The sequence below is a fragment of the Thamnophis elegans genome, chromosome 3 (assembly GCF_009769535.1).
Source record: "Thamnophis elegans isolate rThaEle1 chromosome 3, rThaEle1.pri, whole genome shotgun sequence".
NCBI lineage: Eukaryota > Metazoa > Chordata > Lepidosauria > Squamata > Colubridae > Thamnophis > Thamnophis elegans.
In genome coordinates, this window is record NC_045543.1 from 21,204,159 (window position 1) to 21,231,831 (window position 27,673).

General features: G+C 42.1%; 1 protein-coding gene across 1 annotated transcript in view; it reads left to right on the forward strand.

Annotated features, from left to right (window-relative positions):
- Positions 1–747: 747 nt before the first annotated feature.
- Positions 748–27,673, forward strand: part of SNAP25 (synaptosome associated protein 25) — a 65,263-nt gene continuing 38,337 nt past the window's right edge. The window contains exon 1 of the mRNA XM_032213015.1: positions 748–864. The gene's annotated coding sequence lies outside the window, so the exon portion shown is untranslated. The remainder of the gene's footprint in view (positions 865–27,673) is intronic.

Genomic DNA, 27,673 nt, shown 5'->3' on the forward strand with positions numbered 1-27,673 from the left:
GCTATTTTTTTTAAAAAAGGAATATATGTTTGTTGAAAAGATTAGTTCTGAGAAAATCACATCTGGCCGAACTACATTGTAAAGTACAGATTAACTACTATATTTACTGAAGCAGTTTGATTCCATTGCTCGATGCAGAAAAAGAGATCTTAAATTTTTGCACTATAACATGTTTAGAGTCTCTTCTCCACTCTATCAGAAAAGGTGATCTGTTGAAACATAGGAAACAATACAGAAGAAAAGCATACATAAAAATAGAAGCCCACGTCGACAGGCCATATATGGAGTTACTGGGGACTTCAGAGGGATACCCTTTCATTCTTTCTTTCAGGTTTTCTTTTTTGCACCACCCCTTTGGTGAAAACAAATCACTACCGCATTATTTCTCCTTCTCTCCACTATTCAATCAAACCTTCACAAAAAAATGCTCCACACGGATAAGCAAAATCTATTCATATTACAGAATGCAGTCCAGGCCACTTCAAACTAATGTTCTTTACACAATTTGAAACGAATTTATCCTATTTATTAACAAGTGGAGCAAAATGCAAAGGATTGCGGTACAGTGCAGCAACAGCAGCTTCTGATGAGTCAAGCTCCCACAGACGCCAGCCTGCCTCCGCCTCCCCCCCTCCGTCCTCTTTTCCTTTCCTCCCATCCCCCCTGCCTCTCAATAGATGTCTATTAAAAGCTGCTGACGTTGGGAGCGACGGCCATCTTTGATGAGGGCACAGCTCCCATTCCATTGAAGAAGGAGATTTGGGGAGGTCAGGAGCGGCTGTTCTTACTTCCCAACTGCAGCAGCACACCCCAGTCTCATAACCCTCCACAGAGGCAACCGAGCAGAACTCATCTGGAGCGAAGGTAAGGGAAAGCAGAGGATGAAAGCCCCCTGCTTGCCTTCGGAAGCTCTTCTAAGGCTAAAGCCGTGGAAGGAAGGGAGAACTATGGCAGGCTGGGAGAAACGGTGATATTTTTCCAACCATATTGTTGTTTCCGATAGAGCAAACGAGAGGGAAGGAGAAGAAAAGAAACATTCATTTCTGTGTCTGATTTGCTGTTATTTTGAAAAGAATCTGGTGGTGCATTCTTTACACGTAAGAGTTCTTCTGCAGTATTTGCCTGGTTTCGTGTCTGCCTGTGTGTAAAAGAGTGAGTGCGTGCGAGGAAGAAAGAAAGATAGGGTTCAACTAAGTGGTTGTGTTTTGCTGGCTGATATCACTTTTCTTCCTCCCGCGTTTTGGTGCAGAATCGGTGTGACTAGGTGTAAAAAGAGGTGGGGAGGGAAAATTGTATGTAGCGGAGGGTTTTCCTGTACGCTGGGCAACATTCTTCGATTACAGATTCCATTTCAGTACCCTGGACAGCGAATACCACTGCTGCGGACTCTGTCGCAACGGCCGCAGAAATCTATCCAAGGCAGAGTGCGCACCTAAAAGCCTCACTGCAGCAACGGGACTTTCATTTCAGCACCTCGGACAGCTAAGGGCCATCCTCATGGGATCCCCCTGCAGGCAAAAGTTGTGATGATGAAGGGAAATCCGACGCTTTGGAGATACTTGCCTTAAAGCAGGGAGACCGGTGACAATGCAAATACTGCAAAATGGTGGGGGTGGGGGGCGGCCAGGAGGAATGCCGGAGGCAGAAAAGTGGGAAGAAGTTTTATATATGAAGAGGCTGCACTAAAGGAAGCGTGGGAATGGAGACTGGTGCATTAAAATCGCTCGCGATTGTAGCTCATTATTTAGTTTCCCTTCGTCCCTTTTGCCAATACTGATCTTCTCTGTTTCCACGCCATAGCCACCCTGCCTCACAACATCCGTATTCGTCGCCACGTAGGAAAGATGAAACCTTTCCTGACTTCTCCACTGCAGAGACCTGCTGTGAAGCAGTGGCACGCTTCCCTAGGCTGGGAACCCGTGTTTGTTTTGGAAAGAGGTGTTGCAACTAAACAGTTTGTTGTGGTTAGATTTGATTAAGAGGGAGGTTTCAAAGAAGGGAGATTGAGTCCAAATCTTTTAAATCTATTTTTAAGAGGTAAAAGCGACCGTTAAGAACAGACAAACAAAAATCTTCCGTCCTTCCTCTCTTCATGATCCCCAAAGATCACACTGCGAAAGTTCTACTGAGTTTGGCGATCTCTCGTGAGCCCCAGCGATGTGCAATTTTTTTCCTCCAGACGTGTTTCATTCATCTTTCCGTTTTTGCCGCCTATAACGACGTGTCAAACGGCCATTCCTAAATAGCACTGCGATAGGCGAGAACTCTCTTGAATGCGAGGAATGCTAGCCAGGTAGTTTGATCAGTATCGGGAGCGCTTCAGGTACCTTTTTCGTTTAGCGCGTTGATTGGAAAGGTGGCCAACCTTTGGTGCCAGGAAGCACAAAATAATTCGCTCTGTGAGCCTACCATTGTAAAACCCTTTCGCTGAAACGCCTATGGTTCAAACCCGTGCTCCTCTAGAGGAAGTGGGGTCCTTCAGAAGTCTCGCCGCCCTCTATTAAGCTGGGGTTATTTTGGAAAGTGTGGAAGAAGCAGGTCGTCCATGTGAGAGTGAACTTCTGGAGAGGCTCATGTAAGAAAAAGAAGAGGGGGGGGAGAAGAAAGGGGAACATTGATGTAGGTTTTCTCCATGCTTCGAAAGCGCTCATCGGGAGCCAGGGCGTCAAGGAAAAAGCTCTGCGCGTTGGAGCTTCAATAATTATTCTGCTGTTTCCTCTCCCCTCCCTTCCCCTCCCCTCCCGGTTGTCTTCAGCTTTGCCAAAGGGGGAGGGGAAAAGAGGAGGAGAAAACCGAGACTGTTGACAAGGGAAGGCAGGAGATACAACGCGTGTGGTTTCCAAGAGATGGCTCTCGGATGGGGGGCCCCAAGGAGTTCTTTAGCGCCTCTTCGCAAACAACGCGGAAAGAGCGAAGCTGGGGGTGGGGTGGGGTGGGGGAGGGAAGTTGGCGGGGGAGGAGGAGAGAATTCAAGTGGCGTCCATTCACGAGTAAGGCGGGAGAAGCGCGTCAGCTCAACTGACGGATCAGAGCTAGGGTTGATTGTGATCAGCCCTGCAGATCAGGCGGTAAAGCTCCCCTGGCGAAAGGCTTTCTGTTTTTTCGCAGTCATGTTTCCCCGTCTCGCTGCGTCCATCTGCTGTCTTTAAGAGTTGCAGTCGGAAAAGCCACGTTAAGCGTCGAAGCCGATCGGGATTGTTTTAGATGGGATGGATTCATCCTTTCCCGCCCTACGGCCTCTTCCGTCGCCCCTGTATCCGTTCCAGCTGGACGCCTTTAATCAGGAAACGCAGAATCCCTTTGGGAATTAACCGGAGCTAACATGGATCACTTGCTTCCTGCTGCTTCCGCCTCTTGGTTAATCATCAGGGGGGCGTTATGATTCAGGTTTGCGGCGGCTGCCTAGCCCAGCATAGGCCACGCATGTAGCAAAATCCGAGACGGGCATGGCCTCGCTCCACGTGACTAGCTAAATAGGCCGAGGCAGCTTTCTTATTTTAAATCTTTCCCTGGAAGTGGTGTCATGTTGGAGGAGGGTGACAGGCCGCCTGGTAAAAGCAGCAGGGGTGGGGGCAAGGCAGGGGCCGAGAGCTGTCCAGATACCCTTGGAAATGTTCATGATTTGACCGAAGTCAGGGTCTGCATCCTGCGTGCTGCATAAAGCACCGTTCTTCGACTGCCTCGTGACAGAGGATGGAAAGCAAAATTGTCTAGAGGAACAAGGAACAATCAAGGAATTGGACTTCATAGCAGCGGAAAAAGCGAGGGCGGGGGGGGGGGAGAGAGGGAGAAAGAGCGTGCTAGACAATGCAGTGCTTACAGAGGACCTTGGTCTACAGCAACCTTTATCCCCCAGCACCAAATGTCAAGCCACGATCCCATTTCTTTGGGAAATAATGTAGGTATCTCTGAACAGATGCAAAATGCCCTTCTTGCAACGAGTATTTTTTTTAAATCACAGGGGACAGACTTTAGGCAAAGTCCCATGCAGGATCGAGTCCAAGGAATTAGTAATCGAACCCTTAGCAAGATGGAATGTAGAATGGTCAATAAGAGGAGAAGAGGCACCAGGGAAGGTGATATTTGTGGCCGTACAGAAGCAAACAGACATACGGACATGTGGAGTTGGGGATGATTTCTCCAAAAGAGTCTGAAGGAATTTTCCATTCAAAGCCACCAAGGCAGCATTCCAAAGAGCTGGTTCGTTTGATTACCGAAAACTGCTGCAGGCATTAAGAAGTGATTGGCTGTTTCTTTGGCACAGTGTAGATTAAACCAGTAAATTATTTCAAGAGTGCAGGTGGAAGAATCTCAGGGTTCCCTTCCAGGCATTGGAGATAAAATAAAGCAGGAGAAAACCACCATCCTGCAATCAGCATATGATGGAACTCCACCCTGGCTGAAGACAATGACAAATCTCTTACTGTTAGTAAGAACACTGTATGGATGTTTCTATGAGGCCATCAGGGCTGGATTCTGTGTGAAGGAGACTTTACCTTTTACAGGATAGCTTAATTCAGGTTTTCTCCCCACTAGTGACATTGTCCTGGTTTTTTCTTCCAGAAGCCAGGAGAGTCCACAAAGAACTGTGTTTGAATAGGAATGAGATTCTCTCTTTGTTTATCCCTTCAAATGAATGTTACTAAAGATGTAAACCAAGAACTTCAGTAAAATAAACAGGCAGCTAAAAATTGAATGTTGTATCTTGTGTATGCATGCAGAGCCTCTTATCCTCCCACCAGCAGCAACTCTAATATAAACAAAAGTCTACCCAAAGCTGGGCTTGTAAGCCTTCCTAGTTCTCTCTTGGGCTGTACCCTATTGCTTTTAATTAAAAGCCATCTGAATATAGTATACTCATGGCTGTTAACGTAGCCAGAATGCCCCATTCAGTACTTGTGTGCGCCTGTGAGACCGTTTCCTTTATTTGTATGGATTGGGTGTGAGTGCCATTCCTTATGTAACCAAAACAGGCAGCTTCTCCAACCAGATAGTAGGGATGAGCAGAAGGGGTGGGGAGCACGGAGCTTTGCAGGTATCTTCTAGGGAGAAAGCCTATTTAGCTGCTGTAATTTTTAAGGAAAAACACAGGGGGCTGGTTAGAAATGCGTTTTTGCTATGAGTGAAAACAGCTAACAGAATTGCATTCATTATGCAGTCTTTTGTAGAAGGTCCCCTTTAAAGAGCCCCACTGTAAAAACAAAATATCCAAGTTTAACATTTACAATTTTATGTCCCTGTTCCTTTAATGTTTTACTTTGGACTCACTAAACTATTGTTTTTACAAAACGTTACTTACAAAGAAAGGCTATAGTAATGGGAAAGTATCTGTTAACACTTATGCTGGGAAGTCAGGAGTTGAAAATATTACAAGGCAAAGAATTTTGGGAGTGATTTAAAAGTCAAGGAATAACTTTTCAGACTTCTACTCTATTTCAATTCTATCCTTCTTTGAATTATACCTTGCTGTGTGATGCTGTTATTTTCCCAATCCATTTCCAGTCCAAAATAAGCATACCCAACTCTTAACTAAAGTGTATTGTGAAGCTTTGCTTCTGAACTGGAGTGTAGTGTCACTCTGCCTAAGTGAGGTGGAGTGGCATCATGAGGAGAAGAGATTGATAAAATGTCTGAATTAGCTTAGTGTAGAAATTGTCATCAAAAGGACATGGGTGCCTTATGCTGCAGGATTGGATGTGCAGGGTTTTTATTCAGGATGGACAAGGTAGGGTAAACAGGATTGGAGCTTTAAAAACAGTTAGTCTTGCCCTAAGTAAACACTAATGTTTTGTCCTAGTATCCATTGCTTGTAAATAGGCCCCATTCATTTTTTGGTAGACTTAGGTTTCAATAATTTTCTGCAATAGGATAGTAAAATTGTTAATCGAATAACAGAGTTGGAGGGGACCTTATTATATACTTGATCAAGAAGGAAAGCTTGAGTTGTTACGCAATAGCTTAAATTTATAGGAAAAACCAGGATTGGTAGCTTTATGTGATTGATCTGTTGCTGGAATGTGTTACCTCGGATTGCTGGTGCCCCTGCTGGCTATATCGACATTATCCAGGCATCAAAAATTTCCATATTCTTTTTGGAACTGAGATACTTTATCACCATCTTTAATTAAAGTAATTGGAGAACAGGGTATTTGCATATCTCACTATTTGCATAACTCACTTGTCTTCCTTCTCTAGAGTAGCACAGTCCAATCATTGACATATCAGATGGGGCTGGCTGATTATGAAGCTTGGCTGGTCGATACATCTTACTGATATCATTGAATTTGGGCCACTAAAGGCTTGGCGTATCTCGGATACAGAATCTAGAAATGTCATTACCGATGTACATTGTTCAGCTAGAATATTTCTTTTTTCTTTTTGTCCTACTGTAAGAGATGTGTTTTCATCTTAAATCTGTCAAATTGTTTGAGCAAATTAAAATGCAGGCATTTAAATTCTCTGAAACGGGTGAGCAGTATTTATATATAACCTCTGCTGATCTGCTGTTATATCGGTATCTCATCTATCTATCTATCTATCTATCTATCTATCTATCTATCTATCTATCTATCTATCATCTATCTATCTATCTATCTATCTATCTATCTATCTATCTATCTATCTATCTGCATTTTTGAATACAGGGTATATCAGTTACACAAAGACCAGAATAAAAAAAATCATGGTAAATATTAACGCATGGACTCATAACAGTAACTATAATATGATAACACTTGTATTAATTATAATAGTATACAAATAGTTTAAACTGGGTTTTCTTACATCTTGGCCTATTTATATTTTATAGATTATCATAATTATAGTTGAAAACCATCTCTACTTTAATATAGACATTCATGGTCTTTTTTCTAATTCCTACCCATTGTCTCTAGCCATTCATAAAAACGGTTCCATGTCAGGTAATATTCTGAGTCTTCTTTATCCTTCATTTTAAAAGTTAATCTATCCATTTCAGCACATTCTAAAATTTTCCGAATTACTTCCATGTCTGGCGGAGTGCACCTCTGAAAAGATAGTCTGCAAATATGCTTCTGTGAAAAATCCTTGCCGTGCAAAATGTTTAGGTTTCCTTCAGTTGGATGTGAAGATGAGATTAGTACAATTTTACTTACTCTTTGCTGATTCGAGAGCCAGTTTGGTTAAACACTTGGTTTGGTGTAGTGGTTAAGGCATCAGGCTAGAGATTAGGAGATCATGAGTTCTAGTCCTGCTTTAGGCGTAACTGGGTGATCTTGGCCCAGTCACTCCTTTTTGCCAAGAAAACTGCAGGGCCTTGTCCGAACAGTCACCAGGAGTCAACACTGACTAGAAGGCACCAAAATGAATAAGAGCCGAATGGCACAAAATATTCTCTTTCATCATAAGCACGTAATATAAGTGGAGAGGGTATATACCGTGCCATCAGATCTCAGCGGCTTCAGTCTGTTGCAGAGTTAGAATCATAGGGCAATTTCCCTAATATGTTAAAAGTTCTTCCTTGATCAAATATACTATTGCTGTGCTATATCGCCGGGATATTGGTTGTGTCAGAACTTTATTATGTTCCTTCTTTGGTAATGATAGATACGGTGTTTCATCTTATGCAGTAGCAGAAGCTGAATATTAATCAAGGGAAGAGGACAGACTAGGAGCAATTTATCATGAGGGTTTCTATATGGCTGCAGGTGATGAATGCGCTTCTGGCATGGTTAATATTAAAATCACGTGTCTGCAACCATTGCACGCATTTTGCTCTTCAGCTGGAACTCTAGCAACTCATGTATATTTTTTTATGTTTTAAAGAGACCACATTAAAATCCAATTGAATCCAAAATCCAACTTCAAACAATTGCCACCATGGCAATTCATGGGCAATGGATTTAATTTTCCTGGGCAAATTGACCCAGGCTAGTATTTGTTTCGCTTCAATATATGTTTATCTTTACATTCTCCCAAACTGATAAATACAGATCTGTTCAACTCTTAATTTTAACCAACTCTCGACTTATCTTCCCATGCTTTGTAGAGTTTGAAAGACAAGTTGACTTTTCCCAAAGTCAGGCCCTGTAGGTCCAATCGCAATATATTTTATTAAGTTAATCACATTCAAGGTTTTTTTCCAGAGGTGCCACATGCTAAATAATTTTTTTTCAGAGAAAATGTTATTGTACTTGTTCAAAGGCCAGGCGTGAAACCAGAAATGAAGAAGACTTTAAAAGAAAATGACAACCTGTTCAAACTATAGGACGGTTGTCTAAAGGGTACCCTCTGTATAACCGATTCAATATTGTTGCCAGTGCGTAGAACAGTGGTTTTTTTCCCTCTCCAGTGTGTTTAATTTAGATGGTGTTAAACAAGTATGAAGATGTTGACGCTCCTTGAGTAACAAAATAAAGGAAGCATGCAAAGCTGCAAATATATAACATGTTTGCACGTCAGTGTTTCTGCTTTTTTCTGGGACTTTATGCCTTTTCCAGTTTTGGGAAGTTACCATGCATGGCCAGACAGAGTCCTGCTACACATTTTCTTCCCATTAGGTTGAAACCTCCTCTTCTTGTGCTATATCCATAATCTGATCTTGGCGATCATGTTGGCGATCCTATTTTTGTCAACAGCCGCATGAAAAAGGGCTGCTGAGTTTTATCCAAACCAGTCCCTTAGGTTTTGAAGCCATGATGTTCTTCTTCTACCTGGACATCATTTGCCTTCAATCATTCCCTGGAGGATTAAGTGAAGGATGCAGTATTTTTCTGGGTGTCGCATCACATGTTCAAAATATTCGAAATATTTTGCTTTTTAATGGCTTGAAACGGGGAGGGGGGGGGAATCAGCGAGAAAGAAAAATCCATGACTTAATGTTTCTACATTGTGATCAAATGTGATTACAAAATTCTGGCACCTCTGAATTAGAAAAACCTCTACGTTTTATAAAAGGATTGACATATTTAGGAATGATATAGCATTCCTATGAAAGCCAGCTGGGAGACATTCTCTCTCAGCCTAACCTACCTCACAGGGTGGTTGTTGTGGGTAAAATAGGAGGAGGAAGGTGCATAGGATATGTTCGCTGCCTTGAGTTATTTGTAAAAATAATAAAGGCAGGATACAAACAAAATATATAGTTATATAGGAAATGAAGCAGTTAATAATCCTGGGTTTTGCAGCCAAAAAGGGTTTTTTTAAAAAGATTTTAAAGGTAGGGTTTAGCCAAATCAGGATTATATATGGTAATAAAGTTTTCATTTTATTATTTTGCTTGCCCATATTGAAATGGAGCTGAGCCACAAGTAAAAACACTTAGCTTCAAGGCTGCAAGGACAAATTTCATTATATGTCAGTAATGTTCATGGCGCTGTACTTTAAGCCAGTGCACTGTGTCAAGTTGCAAGTGCTCAAATACAGGGAGTTCTTGGCTTGCAACCATAACTGAACCCAACATTTTCTGTTGCTAAGCGAAACAATTAAGTGATTTTTGCCCCATTTCATGAACCTTTCTTGCCCCAATCGTTAAGTGAATCACTGCAGTTCTTAAGATAGTAACACAGTTGTTAAGTGAATCTGGCTTCCACATTGACTTCACTTTTCAGAAGGTGATCACATGATCACTGTAATTGTCATAAATATGAGTCAGTGGCCAAGTGTCTGGATTTTGATCAACTGCAATTGTCGTAAGTATGAACAACAGTTGTAAGTCACTTTTTTCAGTGCTGTTGTAACTTCAAACAGTCTCTATATGAACAGTTGTAAGTTGAGGACTACGTATATTTTGGTAACTCTTCCCACCCCTCCCCATTTATAGTAGGTTATTTGGAACCCAGAAACAATTTTGAAGCACGAAATGACAAACTGGGCAGGGAGGAGCCCTGAAATGTCAATTATTTGTCTCTTTATCTACTCTAAAATAATCCATGCGGGATGTTGGATTACCTGCAAGAAAAATGGCTTGGTACTACGAATTTAGGTTTTAAGAAATTCTTATGCCTTCGACTTGCAAAACTACAGTTAATCAGTTGAAAATATGGTGAGGTTGCTTCCCAAGAGTAGATTTTGAGTGTCATGAAAGGACAAAGAAGGCTATCAAGGTTATTTGGGAATGTATGTTAGAATCCAGCGTCTTTTACTGATTATCAATATATTCTACCAAATACTATATAGGTATTAGAGCTCCACCCTCTGGTTTTCTATTATGCCAAGAATGTACTGCAAGGCAATCTGATTGTATTATCCATCTGTAAATGAATGTTAGGGAAAACGTTTTCTGCTATGAAAAGACAATTAGTTGATTTACACTGCAATGACTAAAATAGTGTTTTGGGGGTCAATTCATTGTGCAGTTGTTAATCTTAAAACCCTGTTACGTTACTGATATGCAAAGGAATGTCTCTTTCTATCCTATTGAAATATTTTTTGTTGCTTCTGCTCTAAATAACTGAGGTCGGACATTGTCGGATTGCTTTTAAGCAATAACTCTTTAGTTACAGAACATTCTCCCCATAAAGACTCACTTGGGACCTTCATTCATCTTTTGGCATCAGGCAAGCACCTCTGTTCGTTTAGGATTTTAAAGGTGTCTAAAAAGTTTTGCTGTGACATTGAGTTTTTCTTCGGTGTTTTAAAAAAGAGCTTGATGTGGCCCCTGAATTAAAAGCAAAGTGGCTACTACTAGTGGCACAGTGGTTAGATTGCAGTACTGCAGGCTACTTCTGCTGACTGCAGGCTGCCAGCAGTTTGGCAATTCAAATCTCATCAGGCTCAAGGTTGACTCAGCCTTCCATCCTTCTGAGGTCGGTAAAATGAAGACCCAGATTGTTGGGACAATACGCTGACTCTGTAAACCGCTTAGAGAGGGCTGGAAAGCACTGTGAAGTGGTATATACAATAACTTTAAGAGCTATTGCTATGGCTGTTGCTTCTCTTTCTAAATTTGAGAGAACTGGAAAATTTTGTGTCTTGTCTAATTAATATAAGGTACTTTTCACAGTATCTCTCTTGATTTACCCATCATGTTGTTGTAATGGACTGCAGATGGATCCAGGTGAGGATGTGCTTGCTGCATCTGTCGGCATCTCCATGAAGAAACTATGTGTTTTCCTGGGTTCCTGACTGCAATGCAGTTTAAGGAAAATATGAATTTCAGTTAAGGAGGTTCCAGCAGGTACCACCTTCAATCAAGACCATTTCTTATTGTAAACCATGGCTTTTATGAATTCCATCATACCCTGATGGCAGGCCCATCTACACATTCCCTGGCTGGCCCAAAGAATTGAGTGCTCAGGGAAATTATTGTTGCTGTCACTGAATCCATTACAGTTATAAATTCACTCTGGACTAGTGGGGTAGTCCAGTTCCGGTAAAACAACTCTAAAACTAAGGTTGGATCCAAAGACTCTAGCAACCCCCAGGGGGAGAGCCTTCTCTGTGGGAGCGCCTTCCCTCTGGAATGAGCTCCCCACAGAGCTTTGCATAATCCCCGACCTCCGGTTGTTCTGACGTATTCTAAAAAATTGGCTTTTCCAGCAAGCCGGCCTGGCCTGAATAGAATAAAGAGCCGAGGTGGCGCAGTGGTTAGAGTGCAGTACTGCAGGCCACTTCAGCTGACTGTTAGCTGCAGTTCGGTGGTTCAAATCTCACCGGCTCAAGGTTGACTCAGCCTTCCATCCTTCCAAGGTGGGTGAAATGAGGACCCAGACTGTGGGGGCGATATGCTGACTCTGTAAACCGCTTAGAGAGGGCTGAAAGCCCTATATAAGTCTAACTGCTATATAAGTCTAACTGCAATTGCTATTTTTGGTTGTTAATTTTAATTTAATTTTTAAATTTTTATTGTAAATATCAATTGGGGGTTTTTTTGGATACTTTATTTAATGTCCCTTTTAATTTTTGTAAATTTTGTTTTCTTTTATGTTGTACGCCGCCCTGAGCCCTTGGGAGAAGGGCGGCATATAAATCCAATAAATCTACAACCTGCAAGCACTCTCCAAATTTAACGAATTTTAATGTTTAACACGATAAAAGGGGAAAATTCTCTCTCCTCCTGCCCCTCCCTCCCTCTCTCTTTGTCAGAGGTAGTTGAAGTAATTTACCCAAATTTTTATTAATCTATCTATATATGAAAGGCTGTGTGTGTGTATGTTCCAGCATAACTCTCGAATGCCTCAAGCAATTCCAACCAAACTTGATATACAGATGACTTACTCTCTGGAGAAAAATACTATGGAGTAAGACACCCCTAACACCCCTCGGGCTGTGCGTTCTGTTAAGATGCAGCCCGTTGCACCATACTGGCTTCTACTGTACAGCGCAGTGGAGCTGTCATGGTAACGGCTTCACAGTACTCCATAAGGGGGCTCCTCCTGGTAAGGGGGAAAATCCAACATTAGAAATTACATTTGGTCTAGACATTTCCCCCCTATAAATAAATATCCAGGCAACGCCAGGTTATCGCCAGGTTTTAAATGGTTTTAAAACGCCAGGTTTTAAATGTAAATGCAATCAGATCACAAGTGCTCATTGTAAATATGGCCAGTATAATACTCATAGTCTAAGTCTTCCAGTCTGCTTCTTAAAAAATCTGGGGAAGTTGGCAGAGCAGCTCGGGAGGCTCTAGAAGCTGCAATAGGAAGAGAAGATTAAAAGAGTCTTTTAGATTAATGAAAATAATCTTGAATAATATTAGATGTTGCCTAAAAAGTCTCACTGTAGGAGATGTTGTTAGAAAATGCTTTATTATAATTTTATCTTGTTAGTTTGGGTTATGATTGCATAAAGAATTGACTGCATCTGATTCTGCCTTTCTAATTATCAATTTTCTTTCAGTGAGTCATACTGGTAGCTTGCTTTTCTCTGACTGATCAAACCTTCCATAATATTTGACTCCATCGGGGCTCTTTGTGTTAAGAGGAAAAGTTCGAGATTGTGCCCTACTCTGTTTCACTGGCTTTGGGCCCCATGCCAATTAAGAAGCCTTCTGCAGCATAAACCCTGCCCAACCCAACTCAGTTTTGCCAGGCCACATTGTTTTTGATTAAAATCATAACTCTTCAACAGCAGGAGTTGTTTCCAGTCAATACCTCCATCATTCTAGTTCCCCCCCCAGCTCCTGCGCCAATTAAAGACTGCCTCTAAAGCCAACAATTTTGTAATACCTCCTTTTCTCCCCAAGGGCATGCTTGCTATGAGAAATTAAATGAAACTGTATTCCCACTTTCTCCTATCAAAGAGCTAGCACAAAGGTCTCTGCAAAAGGTAGATGAAAAGCCAATAAGAAGCTATGGCTGAATGCAAGCTGTGGTAGATCTTCTCTCTTTGGGAAAAAAAATGCTGGGGAAGAATCCACTTCTCCAGGCCTTTCATGGGTGTTAGTATTTATGGCATAGACAACAATTTCTGGGTCAGTTCCATATTTGTACTATGCAGTTTACTTTTCGGTAAAAGGTTGGCCAGAAGGTTGGCTGATGGATAGCTCCGAGTTGTGGCCAAGTACTTTGTGGATTAAATCATTAGCATTCCCTCAAAGTTGGAAGATTGCTGGACAAAGTCCAAATAGAGGTTGATATTTGTGGCATTACCAGCTAGGAAGAAGTTGAAGCTGTCGATCCTGAAGAATGAGCAGAGTCCTTCGTTAAGATGAACTCTGTCACTTGCAGGTTGGACTTCTGCCCTTCCTCATTTCTATCTGCAGCTTGAGTCTGGGATTGGGCCTTTGTGAAGGTTTTGCTGTCGAAGGGGAAATATCAATGTCCCTGAAGAGGATTGGTGTACAATCCTTAACAAGCTGCCTTCAGACCAGTGGTGGGATTCAAATTTTTTTTACTACTGGTTCTGTGGGCGTGGCTTGGTAGGCATGGTGTGACTTTGTGGGCATGGCCTTGTGGGTATGGCAGGGGAAAGGATATCGCAAAATCCCCATTCCCTCCCCACCCTACTAACTTGCTTTCCAGCTCCATTCTCCTGTTCAGGGCAACAAAAGAAGATTAGCTGGGAGGCAATGGGGGTGGAGCCAGTTTATTTGTCGGTTCTCCGAACTACTCAAAATTTCCACTACTGGTTTTTCAGAACCTGTTAAAACTGGCCTCTGCTTCAGACCCATCTTTTTAAGATAATTATCAATTATCAAATAGTTTCTAACCTTGGTTTTCAGATAATGTTGTTGAGAAAGTAGTGGAATGGTAGCTGTAAAGAATTCTAGGAAAATCACATTATCTGGCCCCTTTTCATCGAGGGATCAGGTTCAGGCATGAGACAGAAACAACAATGGTATCTCATTGATGATCCACAGTATCAAATGGATAGAGGAAGCATGACTCTGTTAGCCCTGCTGAACTTTTCAGTAACCATCGGTACCATTGAGAATAGCATCCTTCTGGACATCTGTTAGGAATATGAGTTACAGGCATAAATTTAAGATAGTTTCATGGTTTCCCCAAGCAGAGTTTTTAGTTGCTTTGTGTGGAGAAGGAAAGATTGAACCCTGGGGCACTCCAGTATAGGTTGTCACAATGTTAAATCCACATAGCTGCCTAGTCAAAGAAGCAAGAATTTTGGGAATTTCAGAAAGGCATCTTTAATGCTCAGTCGGGATAAAATATAATATTGAAAACCATAAGAGTGAATTCCCGGTCACATTTTGTGAGTTAATTAAGGTCACATGTCTTTCAAATGCTTTCTTTTCACAGTTCTTATTTCTGGGCTGTACTGCTTCTCCATACCTAATCTGCATTCCTCTGCACATTCCCACAGGCTCTCATACACTCTCATGCTCAGCTTTCTCCTACATTTTCTTTAACAACTACGCAAAACCACCGACATGTTATTTGATAGTTGGGCCCATTATCCTCAATACGCTGATAATGGCCAGCTCTGCATCTCTACCACAGACCAACTGGAAAATCTAGTAGAAGTTAAACAAAGTATCTGGAAGCTGTAAGGGTCTAGATGGGGAGAAATAGGTCCGTACTTAACTGTTGTGGCCCAGCAGGTGCCGTTGGAGCTGCCACCAGACTCCAACAGTGAAGGGCCCTCTGAGTCGGCTCTGGAGGATGTGGAGGACCCTGGACAGGGTTCTGACTCTGAGCAGGGCGCAGAGAGGCTGGTTGGCCACCAGGAGGCACCTGAGCTTTGGACCAGTAGGGAGGAGACAAGAGAGAGTGAGCCGGAGGCCAGTAGTGAGTTGTTCCTGGATGCACGCCATCGAAGAGCTACTAGGTGCCAGGAACAATTACGCAATTACAGGAGGTGATTGTATTCAGCTAGTGGTCATTAGGCTCCTCTCCAGACTATAAAAAGCTACTGGTGCACACACCCCTCTTTGCAGAAGTCAACGCAGGATTGAATGTCGGAGGACAGTACTGTGAGCTTGGCAGGCTGGATTGCTGCCAAGCCTTATCTGTGTTTATTGCTGCCTGAGTTTGTCTGAGTTGCTGCCAAGATCCTTATCTGTTTGTTATGCTTGGCTTTCAGCCACCGAGGTCTTGGTGTCTTGCTATTAAAGTACATTCCAGTTAAGCTTGTCTCGGCATTCGTTACTGGACGGAGGAGGGGGTCAGAACACTTAGCCATAGCAAGAGGGAGTAGCTATTGATTCAGAGACTGAGCATGGGATAATACCAATCTTAGCTTTTGGATGGTATGTACTCTCCAATAAAGAACGTATATAATTTGGGGATTTTCCTGGACTCGTGGCTCCTATTAGCCAATCTGCTCTAATAGTTAAAGCATCAGTCAGGAAACCAGGAGATTGTGAGTTCTAGTTTCACTTTAGCTGTGAAAACCAGCTGGGTATTTTGGGCCAGTCATTATCTCTCAGCCCAATTCACCTGACAGGGTTGTTTTTGTGGGGAAAATAGAAGAAAGAACATGTTTGCCACCTTGCGTTGTTTATTAAAAAAAATATTAAAGGCGGGATATAAAAAAATAAACAAATAATAAATACTAGAAAAGCAGTTGTGAAAATGTCAGGAGGGTATTTGCCTAGATTTGTGGTCATTTCTGGAACCGAATTTGCTTAGCCATTCAAATCCGGCCCATGTTTGGTGAGATGTATGTAATGCACTCTACAAGGGAGCTTCCCTGAAGATCATCTAGAAATGGCACCTAGTTCAAAATGTAGAAACAAGAACTATAGAGTACAGACATAAAGCACCAGTATTATGAAAACTGCAGTTGGTTTCCAAGTGCAATTCAAACTGCCTGTTGTTACTTACATAAAGTTAGGATTGCTAACGTCAAATATAATCCACCCATTGAATACATGATGGCAGAGAGTACTTGCTAAGGATCCCAAATGGGCTCCCAGGAGAGCATTTTGTGCAAAAACTCTTCTCCTACTGTGTTATTTTCTTTTGACTGCTGAAATGGCCTTATTTTGGGGGAGGTCCTATTATTTTTGAGGTGCAGGAAGCTGTGAACACGATCACCTTATGGCTGCTGCTGCGTTGCAATATTTTTGGGGACGACTTATTTGAGGAGGAAGGCTTATTTTAGTGCATGTGCTCAAAAGCCTGTTTGGGCTTATTATCCAGGGAGGTCTTATTTTGGGGAAAACAGGGTATATCTCCCACCAGATATAATGTTGGCACACTCCATCACCCTAATATTTAGAAACCTACTGAAAATTTGATGATTCCAAACAGCATTTGGGGTGATAGAGTGAGGAGTTGGCCCATTGATGAGTTTTATAATACTTTGTATGTGGATTATTCTTAGGATATTGGGTTCTTAACATTGGCCTGGCTGAAACTCAAAATACTTTCTTGTTCCTTCTACATCTAGCATTTGATGATGTGCTTTTAATGCAAAAAAAGTGCCTTTTTATCTTTCATTTTATTAATTTGGTTCTTTCTACATAGCCTACAAGTTCAACAGCAGCGTCCAGTATTTTTCCTCCCTATGAAGTTTGACCTACCAAGACAATGAGATAGTTATGTAACTTACTGCTTTCTCATACTCTGTTTTTCCCCTCTGGTATTATCATTTTTTTTTTCATTTTTAATATTCTGTAAAGCAAGAAGAAACACGAATACAAGATAATAGTCCAGAACAATACATCTCAACATTCAGTCATAATTTCCCCATAATGCTAAATTTATTAAAAGAAGAGTTATTCTTAGCATCACTTATGTAATCTTTCCAGATCTGATTAAAAAAAAAGATCATCTCTCCGAGAAATCAGTATTTGAGTTTTACCATTTTCCCCCATTAAAAGCAATTGGCCTTACCTTCCTATACTAACCTTAAAATCTGGTTATCAGTAAACAAGCCTTTATTATGTTAGTTTTTAGCACAGGTGCACCTGCCCTGATGCCTGTAAAAAAAAAACACTGTGCTATGAGCAACCATTGTATGGCTGCTTAGTTGGAGCCTTATCAGAGAAGGAAGCTTGTGAACACAGCCATAAATATTGCCATCCAAGTGGGCGTGGCATTTGAAATCCAAAGTGCTCTGTCAGAATATCACAGTAGCATACCAGCCTTCTGGCCTGACTTGGCATAAAACATCAGAACAAATGTGACAAAGGGTTTTATGAGCTAGGATTAGTGTGCTTGTCGGGATGCTGAAACAATTCCATCTTGGCAAATATTCAAAAGTTATTTTTTTTAAAAAAAAAATCAAATAACAAAAATAAGACAATTTACCTTAGACCAGTTTTGCTACATCCTCTGTTTAGCTGTAGTAAGCCATTGCATTTGCCCAACAAATATTCAATTCAGTTTTATGAGATTAAACACTGTCCCATGTCAGTTACAAGTATCATTGTATTTTCTCTGTACTTTTCTTATGATTGTGAAAAAAAACACCACACCTTCAAATGAGGATTTCTAAGGCAACAAGAGAAGAAAGGATTGTGTTTGCCCATGGCTTGTCTATCTGTGCATGCTTTATATGTCCACAGATGTTGTAGATAAGCATTCAAGCAGGAAGAACGTAATAGGATTCTATATAAAATTATTGACATCTTTAAAAACTATGGGAAAGTGTACGGCACAAGACAACTTTGGCCTCTAATATTAATAACAACAACTCCAAGCAATTCTTGGTGGTTTTTACTTCCATGGTTAATGGAGATTAAAGGAGTTATAGTTCAACAACATGTGGAGAGGCACAGATTTCCCAGTCCTTTGTTGGGTATTTTTTCTACCTTGGTCAAAAATATTTTAATTCCCTTTCTGAGAATGAGGCATCCACATCACTGACTTGAAATGATGAAAAATGAGCAAAAGCAGTGGGGCATTAAGAAATTGCTTTACGTCAGTTATGGTCTCCTTGATGAAGGCCAATATTTTCACTGCAATGTTTGGATGCTCTCCAGATGGAAAGATCTTATCATCTGATAAGTGGTTAGAGCACGAAGATATAAATTTTGCAACAAATACAACCTTTACTATTATTGAATCCTCTGTGAAATGCCTGGCAGACCTTTCTCAGTTAATGGGCTAGATGGGAACAGACTCAACTAACCACAAACATCTACTGCAGGAGATTTGCAAAGCACTGTAAAGATAAAATGGTTCATACCTACTCCAAGTAGATGCCGTAATTAGCAAAAATGCTATTGTCTTTATGAAGCAGCATCTGGTATGTGTTTAGGGGATAAATTGCTTCTGTTTGTGGACTTCTACGGGTTCGGGTTTTTTGACTTCTCTGGAATATCTACATGGAATCACTGATTATCTATTTCTACCCCTCGCTAAATCAGGAAAAGCTGGATATGTGTCTGACTGTTGACAGGAAACAGTGATGGGCTACATAATCTGGAACAGGGGTATCAAACTTGATTTTGTTGAGGGCCGTTTAAGGGTTATGATTGACCTTAGAGGGCCAAGGAGGGCATGGCCAGGGTGGGTGTGACCAGCATGACATCACTCATGTCGGGGGGTGGGAGGGATGCCTATGGTGGCCTGAGTGCTCTGCCAGCAAAAATGGGCTTCCAAACTCAGCTTTCAGCTGGGATGGTCTCCTGCATCCTTCTGCCAGCGAAAATGGAGCTGGGGGGGGCACATGCAGCCCTCATGAGCTCCGTTTTCAGCTGGATGGCCTCCTGAAGCCCTCTACCAGGGGAAACAGAGCTTGTGAGGGCTGTGTTCACTGGCAGAGGCACCGTGGGCTGATCCTTCATTTTTTCCAGGGCAGCCCTGCAGGCCAGATCTAAGCACCCTGTGGGCCAAATCCGGCCCCCAGGCCTTGAATTTGACACCCCTGATCTAGAAAGAACTCCTTCTTTCTAAACAAATCAGGAGGCCTTCTCTGTAGTTGGGTAGTCAGCATAGCCTTTAATCATTCCATTATTTATTTATTTATATTTGAAGAACTGCACTTCCTATTTTCATACGTTAGAAGCTGCAAGTTCTACAAGAAGCCCATACAATCTCTTAATTGTTGACAATGATCAAACTATTTCGAGAAACACATCCCTTACATCTGATTAGAATACATTAAGAAATAAATGTTCAAGATACATTGGGTCCAAGTTTGGAAATACATTTTCAATGTCATATAGTGAGGTCATTCCATCCAGGCACAGAGGATATATCTGAAGATTGTAAATGCCTACTTCATAACCATTTTTATATTCAAACTAGTGTATAGGACATTGATACCTGGATACCTAAGGACCCTTAGAAAATCCTACAATATACTGGGGGAAGGGATAGGTTCATAACTAAGCATCTAATATTACGGGTAAAATCAGAAACTTGATTTTAACCCCCCATAGCAAATATCATTTTTCTGTGTGTTGCCAAGCTGACATGTTAGGTTTTGGAGAAATGCAAGAAAGAGCAAAGTTTGCTCAGCAATTAACTTTGTTTTTCTAATCAAATCCAAACACCCGCAGGATCAGCAGTGTGAAATGATGTAAAATAAAGATTAAGAAAATAAAGGTTGAATTGAGGATAATTCACATGAGGGAATCAATACCAAGCATTACTTCTAGGGTGACTCTTTCCTCCCTCTGCTGCAGCTCCGCCACTGGTTGTCTCCACAATTGATAGGGCTATGACAGGTAGAGGAAAAAGTACGCCGCGCTAGGAGGAGACTCTATGGTGGGGGAACTGAACTTCCAGTCAGCTCCAGAATTGAACAGGGGGCTTCCGATTAGGACCTTTGTGGCTCCCGGTGTTTTCTTTTCTGTGGGAAACAGGTCCAAATGGCTCTTTGTGTGTTTAAGTTTGCCAACCCCTGTTCTAGGGCAACTGAGAGACATTGATTCTTGTAGAAGCTCTGTAACAGTCAATGAATATTTAGACCCTGAAGCCAGTTATATCCTAAAACTGAACCACATCTTGTGTACATCCTGGTAAAGTGGGGCACAGAACATTCATGGTTTAAGGACATTTGTGAAAGCTTTAAAAGGGATTTTGTGAAGAAATCTATTTTAAGGGTTTAACTGTATGTTTTGGTTATTAAGGAGCTCAGCTTGAAATAAAGAATGCAAACGTGTTTTTCTACTTTAATCATTTTTAATACATAAAACAGGATCTCATAGAATATTTATCTGTGAAAAAATTGCCTTGGGAAAAGAATGCTGCTTTAAAAGGCAGAATAGGGAAGAATGTAAATTGCCTTAACAGTGGCCTGATGATAAGATGAAGGCCACGTCATGAGTACTTGTCCTCTGAAAATATTTCACAGGATGATCATCATGCTGCTGTTAGTGGGAAATGAGGATAAGTATGAATGTGTGAATGGCCTGGCCTTTCCTAACAGGATGCACATTAAGAGATTCAACACATCAAGATTGGGAGAGCTGGGTTCACATGACATGGCTGGAAAAATAATCCTGAGGAAGAACAAGATGATGAGGCAATCAGACCGTCATGAATAGGGAGTCCCAGCTGTAGCAACAGAATCCCCTACTCCTGGCTCTTGTGAGTCAGCTCTTGAACTGGAGGCTCATCCCAGCCCATGGGAAGACTGCCAGCTCTGTGTATAGAGTTTTAGAAAGAATGTTGAAAAAAATAATACCGTTGATTTCTCCTTTGGCATTTTATCCTGCAACAAAGGAGAGCCATCATGTTATAATATAAGACAAGAGAAAAGTTAGAACCTCAGTTGCAGATAAAACAACTTCATTAACTTCATTGAAGAAGTACAAACATTGCTGACAATAGTGGAACTTGTGTCAACTATACATTTAATGCTAAAAATCCAGAAATATTGCCTGAGCTATGCTTTGATGCAACCTATGGGGGGAGGGGTGTAGTATAATATGCCTTTCTGAATACAGTACTCATTACATACATTGAGGTGGGTGAGTATGTGAATAGAATCTGCTGTTTCATTTGATAATATAAGATTGAAAAATATTTTGAAGCTGTTATGTAATATTTAATGTTAGCCTTGAGGGGTCCTTAGTGCTCACTGAGCTTGCTTGTTTTCCTGCAGATGTTTCATTATCCAAACTAGGTAACATCACTGGTGATGTTACCTAGTTTGGGTAATGAAATGTTTACAAGAAAACAAGCAAGTTCGGAGAGCACCAAGAACCCCTCATGTCAACCCTGAGCAGGGGTGGGTTCCTGCCACTTCTAACCTCTTCTATAGAAGAAGTTCCACAAATGTATAGTGCCGTTTACAACCAGTTCCAGCTCCCCCCCTCACCTGTCTGCACATCATCAAGATGAAGAGCGAGAGGAGGAATTCTGGGAGTTGAAGTCCACAAGTCTTAAAGCTGTCAAGTTTGAACACCCCTAAAGGGTTAGGGGTGCAAGGGTCTTGTAACTTGATAGCTTTAAGATTTGCGTGCTTCAAATGCCAGAGTTTCTGAGCCAACATTTTGGTTGCTAAGCAAGAGCATTGTTAAGTGAGTTTCACCACATTTTACAAGTTGGCCACGCCCACCCAATCACATGGCTGGCAAGCCATTCCCACCTGGTCACATGGTCGGCAAGCCACTCCCACCCAGTCACATGGTCAGCAAGCCACTCCCACAAAGCAGACCACACCTACAGAAGAGGTTCTAAAATATTTTGAAACCCACCACTGACCCTGAGCTACAAATTTTCTCCTTTATTAATGTTAGCCTATTTTCTTCGGCAAGAATGTTATATGAACTTGCCATCTGCTGCATGATCTTTGCTTAAAAATTATAAATACTGGAATAAAACATTGCAGCCCCTTAACACTGCTTAAGAAAAGAAAAGGACACTGAAACTTTTCTCAGAAAACCAGAAACCATTTTCCACTTTGAAAGTTATACAAGAGTACGGTAGTTCTTCTGTTGTCACAAAACGTAGGTAGACTCCATGGATGGCAGCCATTTTGTACAACTTCGCCTTAACAGAAGAGTAGGAAATAGCTGTACTGTATGTGTCCCAGACTGTGTTTCCATCATGGTTTGATGGAACTGCAGTCCCCTTATTCTAGGGACTCTGGGGTCTTAATTTATGGAAAGTTGACCTGGTTTGTTTCAGCCTTCCCCCCCCCCAACAAAAATAGAAATTTGACTAAATCTGTGCAGTGTAGATGCTATTCTTTGTCACCCATGGTACCAATCTGACTTATTAAGTACAAAGCAGAGTGCGGCCAGGATTAGGACATCTGGTGTCCTCCAGATATTGCCATACTAGAACTAGCCCCAATCTTCCTTATTGGCTACGACAAATGGTTGTTAGGAACTATAGTTCAACAACATCAGGCGGGTCAGGGGTTTGTCTCTAGGGCCAATTTAGACCCTGACATATCTGAGTATTTGGAACAGCTCTGGCTTACTTTTAGACAGAGCAATAGTCCTGAGTAAAATCTGGGTTTAGCAATTTCGTGCAAATTCTGAGTTAGGAACATTCTATTTATTTATGTAGTTACACATTAATAGATCATCATAATTCATATCTTGCTTTTTCTCCAGGAGGACAAAGAGCATTCATGGGGATTTTCCCCACTGAACTCCTGAAGTAGGTTAGACTGAGTATGGGGAGGTAGCTTAAATTAACTGAGTGAATTTCTATGGCTGAAAGTAGAAAGTAGAGTAGAGAATTTCTATGGTTGAAAGTCTGGGCTGCCCAAGTCTAGTTTAACAGTGGAGAGAGAAAGATGCTTTGGAACTTGACAATTCAATGGAGGTTTATTGAAAACTGCTCATTTATGTTTCATTTGTATTGGAAAGGTAAACTTCACTGCACTGATTTTTCCACCTTTCAACATGACTGTGAAATAATCACATACTCTGGATCACATTGCTATTCCTATTAGAAGATGAAACCATCAAGTTGAATTCCATACAGCGAGAGAACTATAGATCAAATTTCCTCAACATGAGAATATTTTCCATTGGATTTGATGGACTTTACATTTCTAAGTGGAGTTGTACCACTTTTCAACTAAAGCAGGAAAAAGTAATTTAGTAGTCTCTCTGCGTTTTGGATTACAAAGCCATGCATGGCAATGCTTGTTATGGCTGTTGGTGAGATGGGCGATGTAGAAATGTAACAAACAAACAAAATGATCTCAAAAGATATGCTTTATTAAAGAAAACGTGCTTAAATATCATTGATTATGAGATAAAAAGTATTTTCATAAGCCAAGGCTCAAATATAAACCCTTAAGTTGGTTTTGATTTCATATGACGTATAAAGCCAGCTAGTTTGGTGTGTAGACCATGGTTTTAGCAAGTTATTCCAACTATTTGTGATGGTGGATACATTTGGAATTTTGAGGACCTGCTCGAATGTAGGCATTTGTTGCAAAATGGTAGAGGAAGGGGTTGCTTGTTCACAAAAGGCTAGTCACACAGAACCCTAGAAGGGAATGGATTGCATGAAAAGAAGAAAACAGTGGAAAGGAAAATGTTGATGGATTAATGTTAGTCACCATTAATGCTATTACTTTCAGCCCTATTTCTGCCTACTTAACATCTGATCTCTTGGTCACATGTCTGTCAGGAATATTAGAGAGCTAAGAGAGCCGAGGTGGCGCAGTGGTTAGGGTGCAGTACTGCAGACCACTTCAGCTGACTGTTATCTGCAGTTCAGCGGTTCAAATCTCACCGGCTCAAGGTTGACTCAGCCTTCCATCCTTCCGAGGTGGGTGAAATGAGGACCCAGACAGTGGGGGCAATGTGCTGACTCTGTAAACCGCTTAGAGAGGGCTGAAAGCCCTATGAAGCGGTATATAAGTCTAACTGTTATTGCTATTGCTACTGCTATTAGCTCACCTTTTGAAAAATGGATGGGGTAGCAATCAATCAAAGGGGGTAATTGTTCTCTGTCTTTTACTCAATTTGCAGTCTGGTGTTCTCATTCTATCTGTGGTTACTTTGGGAAAAGAATTTGTCCATGGGCAACAGGCTACTTATTACTTTCCAGAAGTTCATAAGCAGAGCATGGAGATGCGATGGGCATCTCTTTTATGAGGTTTTATGTAAGCAGAGGCTAGCATGGAATGTGGACTTTCATTATTAACCCATTACACGTATTAATATGATAATATAATTGATTATTAATCAATTCCACGTATTAATCAATGGAGCTGCTTGCCTTCATTAATCAGTGGAATGGCTTGACTTCAGAAGTTGTGGATGCTCCATCACTGGAGGGTTTTAAGAAGAGTCATGTGTCTGAAATGGTGTAAGGTCTCCCTAGAGGGGGTTGGACTAGAAGACCTCCAAGGTCCCTTCCAACTGTGTTATTCTGACTGTAATTTCAGTGGAGGCAGAAGAGGACATGGAAAGAGCTCAGCTGTGCTGCATGCAAAGGTTTGGAGTTGTTAGGAATAGCATTCCTGCTCTTTGGATGCTCCTTGAATTTCTGTCTGACTGCTTCCCGAGCAGGTCAATCAACTGGCAAGGCAGAGGGGGGTAATGTATTATTATGGGGCCCTTCCAAAAGCACACCAGAAGGGCATAGCCCTCCTCTCAAATGCACTTCTGTTGCCAGTAATGAGAAAACAAAGGGAGAATGCCTGCTCTTAGATTTGCCCCATGAGCGGGGCTAAAGAGCCCTAAGAAAGGATGATTGGCTGATACGTAATGTATGCCACTCCTGTTGGAGGACAGGTTGCCTCAGGGCAAAACAGAGCGGTGGGGGGCACGGGGACGGGGACTGGAGAGTATTGTTTGCTCAGAAACTCAGAGCAATCAGATTAGGTCTCACCTGCTGCCCACAAGAGGCAGAAGGTGCCTCTTTTCCACCTGGAGAAACCTGTTCTGCACTGTTCTTTGCATAGTCATCAGTAGCAGTGTTTGGCTTCCTGCTGTGTATACTGAAGTTGATGTCAAATGCAGCATTTGTCTTAGTCAGAGCGCTCCGGAAACGCAACCTACTTTTAGAAAGCGTTCTCCCTATAGCATTGTAATAGCTATTAGGATTTGTCAAATCTTCATCCTCTTCACAGCAGCTTGGTGACGCAGCTGGAATTATAAGCTCAGCCTTCTCAGCAGAGGACTGTGGTCAGCCTGACTCCAAAAGTTGTGTGACTCAGGCTGTCCTTTTGCTTTCCTTCCCAGGTAGCCTGCTGGCCCTGAGTCACGGACCTGTGTCTTGGGTGGTTGCTTCTATTTCTATTAATACTACGTACTAAAGCCCTTCAAATGGAGCTCTAATGCCTCGTGACAAGAGTCTAATGCAACTCTGTTTTCTCTACTTTGGATGTTGATCTTTGTAAATAGGAACATCTCAACCTCCAAAGCATGTTGGGGCATGGTGGGTTGGTTGTTTGTATTTAAATTAGTTTATTTGCTCACAAATGGGGCTGGCTCCAGGTTTTGCACATGCACAGACGCACACACATGTGCACGCATGTACACACACACACACACACACACACACACACACACACACGTCTGCTAATCGGTAGCCTTCAGTAGATTTGCAGGGATTTCTGAGTACTACCAAGTAGCTGAAGCAAGTAGCTGTTTTAATTGCTGACATGACCTTGATACTTCAAGATATCGTGGGAAATTAAAATGGCACTGCTCAGAACATCAATGACACCTGGGTCTCTTCCTCAGGGTTTCTTCCCACCCACCCACCCACCCACATCTGTTCCTCCTTGCAGTTGGAGGATGGTGTGTTTGTTTCCTGAGAGGCAAGTTTGTCTCTCACACCACTTCCCTAGACACAGAACGGGCTACGGTTTTGTCTCAAGCTAGATCTATGGCTTTCCCATTTCTCCTTCAATTTCTCTCCCAGCCTGGATATCAGCTGCCTGAGCTGGGAAAAGTGTCATGTAGAGGGGAGCTCCTCCATCCCAGATCTCCTGACACCCTCAGGTGATGAAGGGGTGCAAACCATCTTTCTAATCAAGCATGTTAAACCCATATTCAAAAGGAACCCGAATGGCAGCTAACATGTATTGCGAGTATGGGAAGCAAGGGACGGTGGTAGAAGCTCTTCTCTCTCTTTTTCTGCTGTTTCAGGAAGCAGTGTCTCCCCTCGCCATAAACACACACATACACACATACACACACACACACACAGATGAGGAGGGGCATCTCCAAAGCTGGGAACAGGCGTAGACATTTGATAGGTCCAGGCATGAAATCCTCTTACCTTCGCTACCAGTTTGGAACCAAGAGCGCCCACACATATGCTTGCTTTGCTCGCACATGCTTGCTTCGCTCATGCATGGCGCTTCTGCACATGCGCAGACCATCCATGATGATGTCTGGGCAGGTGGGCAGAGCCTCCCGCTGCCACCACTACCCATTCACATGAACCAGGGCAAACCAGCAGAATACTACCTCTCGATAGGTCCCAAAGAGAGTCCAATTGAATGAACAGGATTCTCTTACTGCCCACAATAGAAAAGCCATGAAGGAGGGGAGGGAGGGCAACCAATATCCCTTAGAGCAGTGGTTCTCAACCTGTGGGTCGGGACCGCTTTGGGGGTCAAATGACCCTTTCACAGGGGTCGCCTAAGACCATCGGAAAACACATATTTTCAATGGTCTTAGGAACCGAGACACCAATTTTATGGTTGGGGGTCACCACAACATGAGGAACTGTATTATAAAGGGTCGCGGCATTGGGAAGTTTGAGAACCTTAGAGGCTCCTGACAACATCTGTGGCTTGGCAATGGTCAAAGTGTATCCTATTGTTAACCAAGGGCAAAAAATGCTTCTTTAAAAGTAGGACTGCTAACAAGGATTTTACCTCAGGTTTCGGCTGGAAGCAAAATGAAGGCAACGTCATGGCAGGGAAATGTACCTGTGAGGAGAGTCCCATCCTCCCCCCAGTAGGCTCTGGAGGAGAATCAAAGGGAAATCAACAGCTGTGCACTGGGACCCTAGATTGTGATGACATGTTCTGCTGTTAATCTTACCATAATAAAACAGTATTCCCCAGTTTTCCCTCAGGTCTGATTCCTAGTGAAGGGACCTGTGTGATGAGAGAGAGGTGCAGACAGGCATGTTGCATCAATCAAGTGAGCCTATGTGTCCACTCGGAGAGAGCGTGGGGCCCATGAGTAACAGGTTGCAAACTCTGCCCCTTGTGTGCTTGCATTGTGATTTTACGTGCAAGTTCAAAAGTTGCTTTATGACATCACAATGCACATGTCATCATTTTGAGGAAAAATTTGGCTTGCTACAGATGCCCCTGAAAAAGAGTCATTATTTCCAATCTATAGAGGCAACTAACTCAATTCAGTATTAGGCTTTGGATGGTCAACCTGTTGCAATATTGAATGCTAATGCATATAGCTGTTGTGGCTTGTCGGCCACCGGCCCCTCCAGCAGCT